General features: G+C 42.8%; 1 protein-coding gene across 4 annotated transcripts in view; it reads left to right on the top strand.

The window, feature by feature from the left end:
- The window catches only part of STAU1 (staufen double-stranded RNA binding protein 1), a 40,354-nt gene continuing 31,736 nt past the window's right edge, over positions 1 to 8,618 (top strand). For 3 of the 4 annotated variants that reach the window (XM_081011193.1, XM_081011190.1, XM_081011191.1), the window contains exon 1: positions 2 to 177. The gene's annotated coding sequence lies outside the window, so the exon portion shown is untranslated. Of the gene's footprint in view, positions 178 to 8,618 lie in introns of all 4 variants that reach the window. The other variant, XM_081011192.1, reaches the window with a different exon arrangement.

Below are 8,618 nucleotides of genomic sequence, written 5' to 3'. Positions count from 1 at the left end.
GCTCATTCTCTTTAGTGTTTGCCCTGTGTCTGCCGCCGCCGCGACTCGCTCGCCTTCCCCCCCCTTTCCCCGGACCCCCCCCTCTTCGGCCTGCCAGCTGCCCATGGACTGAGCCGCCCCACGGCCCGCCCGCCAAGACGAGCCGGCCCGGGAGCCGCAGCCCAAAACAACCGCCAGGTGAGGGGCGGAGAAGCAGCGGGCGGGTGGGCAGCCGGGCAGGCAGGCAAGGCGGGCGTCCCTCCCAGCCGCCCCCCGCCCGCCACTCCTACCGCGGCGCTGGGGTATGTGGGAGGGGAGAGGCCTCGGCCGGGCCTGCGCTTGGGGTTGGGCCTGTGGACGGGACGCGGGAGACGAGGCTCAGGCCCCTCGGAGCGGTGGCCGGGGTGGGGGGCGCGGGTGGGCTGCTGGCAGGTGGGGGGCTCGAGGCTGCCAGGCTCTGCCTCCTGTTCTTTAGGGGAAGGGGTCCGTGGGGAGCTGGCTTGAAGACCCACCACTCCCCACTTCTTTCGACTCCGACCCGCCTTCCCTCCTGTCCGTCCCGGGCTCTTCCAGCCTGCTCGCTCTGCCTCCTTGCTCTGCTCGTGGGCTTCCCAGAGGCACCTGTGAGAGAGCAGGAGGCCGGGCTTGGGAGGCCTCCCCCTCAGCCCGTGGCCTGATCCTGCAAGGGTCGCCTTACGTTTTCCCCCTGGCCGGCGCTCCTGTTAACAGGGATCTTCGCCGCGCACCTAGCAAAGTTCGTGGCGGGCGAGCGTAGGAAGGGAAGGTTGCGTTCTGGCCATCCCGAATTACTTGTGCAAAAAAAGGGGGAACGGGGGAACTGGTGACAAATCTCTGCACAGTGGGCTGCAATAGTACATGTCTCTGCCCCAGCTCTTCATCTTGCTTTTCTTGATCTGGTGAGATTGTGCAGCCTGCTCAACATTTCTTGATAGTCATGTGCATTGTGTTCTTAATGTGTACATGCCTTGCCAAGTTCCCTGATGTTCTCGTCTTGTACCTGTGCGAGGCAGGTGGTAATGCTTCTCCATCCTGAGTTGTGTCAGTTGCAGGGCATGTGCTTTCTCATTTCCCTAGTCAAGAAAATAATGCTGGAGTGTAGAGCCTGTAATTTAAATCCTGTAGTGTCTACTGGATCACACTTTAGTTGCTTCAGGCTTCTCCCAAGACTTGCTTTCTCCAAGATAGCCTTGGAATATTGCTGTCAAGTTTTAGTTTAATTGGGGGGAAAGTCTTTTGTGTTCTTGCTTACAAACATAATGCTTTCATCTCCTAATGGAAGTAATGAATGGCTTAATGGCTCTAATGGTTTAATCTTTTTCCACTATATATGCCCACAAACTTAATTGGTCTCCTGTCGTTTAACTTTAGCAATATGAGCAAGCTTTTGATGTGTACTCTTTTCCGCTTCAGCCTGGAACCAGAACCACTTCTGAAACTGAAATAGTTTTGTATTTGCATATGTTGCTTCATCTTTGGTGATATGAATTTTTCATTTTATTTCAAAGCATTTATATACCACTTACTACTTCAGTGTGCAGCAGTGTGCAGTCTAAAAAACAAAACAATATATATTTAATACATTAAAACAAAAACAGAACCTGAAACCAGTAAAACAGCACTATAAAAATGCTTCATATATTTGAATCTTCTGAATTCGCTTTATTTGCTTTTATGCAAAGTCAGGGGAAGCCAGGGTGAAAAGATACGTCTTCACAAGACTTCTGCAGCAGCTGATGGTTGCTGCTTCACATACAGCAGAAGGAAGGGCACTCTGCATGCCTGTTTTTGGGTCACCACCATATGATATTCTGTAGGATGCAGTGCCACAAGTAGAATTTCCTGAGATGATCTAAGAACAGGGGCAGGTAGTCTTTCAGGGTTTTATAGATTAACAGGACCTTGAAAATGCTCTGGTACTGATTGGCAACCGGTGCAGTTCATTCAGTTCAGGTGTAATATGTGCACATCCTGGTGCTCCACTCAGCAGCCTGGCCGCAGCATTCTGCACCAGCTGCAGGTTTTGGACCAGTCCCAAGGGGAGCCCCACATAGAGCACATTACAGTAGCCACGTGAATCACAGTAACTAACCCTGTCCAGGAAAGAGCATAGTTGGCATATCAGCCTAACACTGTGCCCCAATTTGATGAGTGCTTCTAGTGGTTTCATATATTTCCATTCCTACTCCCATGAAAGGAGCAGGTTCATCATTTGGGGGTGTTCCTGGATTCAGTACTGTCACTGGAGGCTCAGGAGGCCTCAGTAGCTGGTTTTGCCTTTTCGCAACTCTGGCAGATTCACTTTAGGACAGAGAAGATTTGACCACAGTATTCCATGCTCTGATAACTTCCAGAATGGATTATTTCAACATGCTTTACATGGGGCTTCCCTTGAAGATGACTCGGAAACTTCAGTTGGTCCAAAGTGCAGCAGCTGGAGGTTCCATTTAGATCTCCTGTAACCCCTCTTTTAAAACAGCTGCACTGGTTACTAGTTCATTTCCCAGCACAATTCAAAGTTCTCTCATTAGTGTTTAAAGCCCTATTCAACTTTATTTGGGCCCCAAATATCTGAAAGACCACCTCCTTCCCTACAGACCCTCTAGCATGCTGAAACCAGCAGAAGGGGCACTCTTGGAAGTTCCTGCAGGTGACAGCCGGGAGAGGGCATTCCCTGTGTTGGCCTCTAAACCCTGGAATTCCCTCCCCACAGAGTTATGTCTGGCACCTCCATTATGCACCTTCCAAAATGCTGTATAATGGAGGTGTGGATCTTTAGGACCCACCTTATTTTTTATTATTGCAACTTTAAACTGTTTTTAATATTGTGCTTTAATGTTCTAACCTGCCCTGGAACCTTAGAGTGAAGGGTGGGTAATAAAAAAATATTAATAATGCTAAACAGGGGGCAGATGCATAATCTCCTAATCCAGTTCTCTGAATCAGTCCTGGTGAGTAGGAATTATAGCGAACAATACTTTGTCACAGCCACATTGTCACACTTTACTATATGCTTGAGAACTTGAAAATATTTTAATACTGTGAGTTTCATGGAATCGTAAAGCTAAATCCTGTAGAAGTTAACTGGTAGTCAAGAGACCTTTTTGATATATTTAAACGATCTGTCTGGTTGTTTTAAGTCATGTTCTAAATAGTACTGTATGGTGACCCTACAAACCAAACACTTGATCAAATAGATATTCAACACTGCACCAGAATGTTTAACATTTTTTATTAAATTCAGCTTTGCTAGACTGTATTCTGTGCTATATATTATCAGACAATCATACCCGACTAGTAAAATGCTCTCTCAGATTAAAGCTTCAATCTTAATAACTCTTACTAGGAAATGTCGTATAGAACTTAGTGATACTTAATGCATGATAGGACTGTGAAAGGAGAAGGAAGTGATCTCTAAGTGAATTTACGCTTTTGTGACACTAGTAAAGTCATGTTCCAAAGACTTACTTGGGGATGATTAATCAAGGGATGTATATCCCTTGATTACACAACATCTGACAAACAACTGCTAAGGGTGTGAACTGAATCTGTTGAAAAACATTGTTTAGGAGTAAATACAGATCTATCTGTGATGGCTTATTTATACATGTTGTGTGAAGCTGCAGTCAACAAGTAATAAATGCAAATGTGTGAACTTGTTTGTAAAACCTAGGCTAACATTGGTTTTAGGCATATGCAAAAGTGTCTGAAGTGCAGTGTGAAGAATTTGTCCCTACCAGTTGCTCTGCTGCTTAGCAAAACTCTTAAGTAAACTGAAAGCGATTGCAGGAACAAACTGAAGTGGGGCCATAGAGGATATTCCTTTGACACTTCCTTGAGTAGTATACCATGGGATGATCCATAACATCAAAATTATGATGGTGGAGGTATGGCCTTGTGCAGTGTTTTTCGATCTTGGATCCCTAGATGCTGTTGGACTACAGTTCCTGTCATCCCTGACCTTTGACCATGTTTGCTGGGGATGATGGGTATTGTAGTTGAACAATATATGTGAACAATACCTGGGCCCAAAGGTTAAACAGTAGTCTAGTGTATGAATACTGCCCCTTGTGCAGACCTGTTGGATGAGAGGAAAGAGAGGGGCTGAAATGGAATTGAGAGCAGAGCTAGAGACTTTCTGTGGACCAAGCTTGCTCACCCACCACTGCTCCTGCTGCTGCTTCCTCCCCGAGTCCTAGAATTTAACTTGAAGTTTAGCCTACAACATGGTGCTTCCTTCGGTTGTTTGCCTTTCTGTTTGCCTTTCCTCCTTCTCCATATTATTATCTTAAAAGTTGATAGTGCTGCTAGTGTGGCCTACCATAGAGCGTCGCAACTTACCAGTTGTTGCGCATCTGCCGTACATGACCGACCTTATTGTGCTATTGCAGACAGCCTGAATTGAGTTAGGGTGGCAAATTCACCAGTTTCAGAAGCATTAATGCTTTTTGCTTTTATAGCATCGTGTGCTGTTGAAAGTCTCAAAGAGGCAGGAGGTGTTTCCATTTGTGCAGCTACAACGAAAGGATTGCTGCAGGTACCATCGGTATTAGCCATCAATTTTGGAATTGGCAGTCTTTCTTAAAATATGCTTACCCTGCTATCTTTGTGTTCGGCAGACTGAATTCTTTCCATTTCAAAGTGTTTGAGTACCTTTTGACATGGAACATACAGGCTAAAGGGACCAGGAAATGGTGTGTGTGTATTTTGTTGTTTTTCACTTTTCACAACTACAGAATGCATTCCATCAGGGAACTCATAGGTACAAATCTTGCTCGAATGAATGGTAATTGAGCCAAAGCACTGATGCATACCCTTCATTTCACTTCCTTGAAGAATACCTATATAAGTCAGTTGCAACAAAACCAGAGTCTTGTAGAGGCTTAACACTGGGCAGATTTATTATGGCATAAGCTTTTATTGATGCATCCAGTGGCTTTTGCTGTAAACAATTACCTGGTTCCCCCATATTTTTTATTGGGATATTTCTAAACCACTTAATATTTTAAAATACCATATTGATGGACAATAAAGGTACAACAAATAGCTTGAGACAAAAAACGCCGGAAAAAACCTAGGTTCCCCCCTCCCAGTTTTTCTGATCTGTTCCCCCCCCACCAGTATGCCTTTTACATATCTAGATTTTGCCTGTCTTTCTGGGGAAACCTATAAAAAATAGCATCCAACGAAATGTATACAACATCTCAGCCTGTCTTACTTCAGACTTTAGACTGAACTATAAGGCAGTTCTTACCAGTTACTGGTAATTCTTCCCTGATCTTTTTCTTCTTTAATTGCTTTTTATTGAGTTTTAAAATTATTATTCATATACATATTCCATAACATATATTGTGCACATATATCAACCAAACAATAACAACATTTCTTTACAAGTGACTTCCCACCACTTCAGTGCGGCTTCTTGTTTCTTCCTTCTCTTTTCAACTGTGTTGTTTTTCCTTATTACCCTTCTCTTACACAATATTTCTTATCTGTTCTTTACTTTGTAAAATTTAGTCGAAATGTATCAAGGATTTTATCTGAGAACAGTGTTTTCCATATAACCTTTTACATCTGAAGGCAGCTCAGTTTAGGGAAGTTTTTGATGTTTAATGCTGTATTGTGTTTTTAACATTTGGTTGGGAGCCACCCAGAGTGGCAGGGGAAACCCAGCCAGATGGGCAGGGTATAAATAACAAATTATTATTATTATTATTATTATTATTATTATACATTCCCACTCCTTTTTAAATTTTTTGTTTGGTTGGTTCCTAATTGCCTCTGTCATTTTTGCTAATTCCAAATACTAACACAATTTGATTTGCCATTCTTCCTTTGTTGGTGTCCTATCCCCCTTCCAATTTCTAGCGATTAACATTCTTGCTGCTGTTGTAGCATATAGGAACACCCTTTTTAATCATTTGAAATATCAATTGTCATAATGCCCGGAAGAAAGGCTTCAGGTTTCTTCTCAATTTTTTTTTGAACATTTTAAAAAAAAATTCGTCATAGACAAAATTCCCCCCAAAATTAATTTTGTCACAACCCCACCACATGTGGTACATCATTCCTTCCCCTTGATTACACCTCCAGCATACACTTGACTTTGATTTATATATTTTGGCCAGTTTGCTGGGGGTTATGTACCACCTGTATAGCATTTTCATGAAGTTTTCTTTTATTGTGTAGCAGGCTGTAAATTTTAAATCCTTTTGCCACAATCTTTCCCAATCCTCCATCTGCATGGAGTACCCAATTCTTCCCTGTTCCGTCCCTTTTAGCATGTCATAATATGAGTCCCTAGTCATGTACTGTCCAGCACAATGAAAATGTAGTTGGTATATCTGAAGTTCCTGGGGTTTTGAGGAACAGTGTTCTTTAGAACCACAAGAAGATTGAAGTCTAGGTTATCTGTGTTGGTAATAAGTGAACCCCTGAAAATGTTGATGATAAAAACATTCAGGACCCCATAATGTACATGTTAAGACCTGAAAATCCAATCTTGGGGAGTATGCTTGAATCCAAATGTATTCTCTCTCTCTTCCTCCACACACACACACACACACACACACAGTGCATTGGCAAACATATAGCACATACCACAAATATATTACTGAGCGTAGCACAAATCATAGTGGTAGTAATGTAATCTTATAGTGCCATTAAGATAGCTCTTGCAAGCAAACTAGCAAAACATGAGGGGAGAGGTGGGTTCTTCCTCTGTCTTGCAGTCATATGTAACACTGACAGTCTGCACTGTTAGGAACATCAAAGCATGTCCATGTTTTTCGGAAGAGGTCTGGCCAGTTTTGCCTGGAGCAAGAGAGAACTCGATCTGTAAGCAATTGGTGAATAGTTGGGCAGATTGCAAACTTTTTTTTGGCTTGCAGTGTAGTTACAGAACTTCTGTAGTAGATTTTCTAACATGTAAAGCTGCTGTTGCTGTTTCCATTTCAAAGTTATTTGCTACCTGTTATTGCATGTGACTTGTGTAAATGGCAGACATAAGACACCTCTGTCCCTAGGAACGTAAAGGTTAAACGTTCAGGCAGTCGGGAAACAAGTACCGGTACTTAAATTCCCACCAATTATTCCTAGAACTTTGAAAGAAATGTAGACAAATCACTTGGTGGTTGGCAAGTGTTACACCCCAGCATGGGGTTTTAATAACTATCATAAGACCCCAATATTCAGAGGCTGCAACCTATTTGGACGTGTGTATCACTAGCACACTATCGTATAACCTCCTGTGTGAGAGCTCTTTATGGGCTGTTATGCTAACTTGATAGATCATGTTCATACATAGCCTATTGAAGTCTTGACATTTTGCCTTGCTTACCTTGGTTTTTAAGAGACTTTGAATGTAACTTTTTGGTAATAATGATCCCATGGTACAAGCATATGTCAAAGTTGTAGATTAGGAGCGGGGAGCCTTTGGCCCTCCAGATGTTGCTGAGCTACAACTCCCATCAGCCCTAGCAAGCAATGCCAGCATCTGGAGTCCCACAAAAGTAGTGTATGTATGGCATCTTCTACAACACACAAGAATAATGAATCATATGTATAGGGCAGCAAATCTTTCCCAGCAAGATGGGTGTGTAACAAGCTGGATGGAGATCAGGAAGAGTCTCTAGAATCTTTTTATGTTGAGCTTTATTGTAGTCACTAGCATCCCAGTGACAAATGTGTTGTCTTTTAAAGCATTGTCAACGATGTCTTTGTCAGGTCAGTTTGCTCTAGTTTGTGGTACAACTTGGCCTTGTTGCTGATGCTCCATAAAACTCCTAGCTAGCTACATATCTCCACATATTGCATCATTTGATCCGTTTGTCTTGCAGAGGAGGAAGCTGTATGCCTATTTTGTCTAACATCTCCACTGTTACATATCAGGAGTGGTGTAGCCATCTTTTATGCTCACAACAACATTGACTAGGAGTGAGGAAAAGGGAGATCTGATAGGGCGACAGTCTAACCAAAATGCATTCCATTTCGCTAGCCGCTCTAACTTTATTCTTCATGGTCATCAGATTTCTGCAGTCCACCACTTCCTTTGTACGAAACAGTAAGCATGTCACAATTATGTTGGGGCACAGGGCAGTTGTTTAACATGAGGATGTGTTGCAGTAACTAACTTGGATTAATCTAAGGCATTTGCCATGAAGAAATTACTATTTAAATAGGAATGTTCATGAATGTTCTGTAACTTTTTTAAAAAGTGCAGCACTGATCAAAGTATCTGTAGAAGCTACTTTTTGAAATGTACTCAGGCCTGATTTAAGTTCGCACAGCTGGTTTCACTTAACTATGCATGATTGGGCATGGCTGTCATCACACTTCAATTGGGTTTCATTCCCTATAAAATGTAGAGAGTTGACACACCTGAAATTCACAGCCCAAGTGTGTTGGTGTGGTTGAAGACTTAAATCAGGGGGTCATTGCTACACGTAACTGCTTATAAACCTGCACAGGTAGGTTTCTTGCACATTCCTAGCATCATATTTTAATGGAATCTATAAACAATGAAGTATTATTTCTTGGTTCCACTTAATCCTAGCAGGAGGGGACAGCAAGCTATGAAATCTCAGAGCAGACTGCCTTTCTGTTGCCAGAGCAGAAAGACA

This window comes from Podarcis pityusensis (assembly GCF_964106645.2).
Source record: "Podarcis pityusensis genome assembly, chromosome: 6".
NCBI classification, from domain to species: domain Eukaryota; kingdom Metazoa; phylum Chordata; class Lepidosauria; order Squamata; family Lacertidae; genus Podarcis; species Podarcis pityusensis.
Note: the sequence above shows the minus strand (reverse complement) of the source record. Positions and strands in the feature narration are given on the sequence as shown.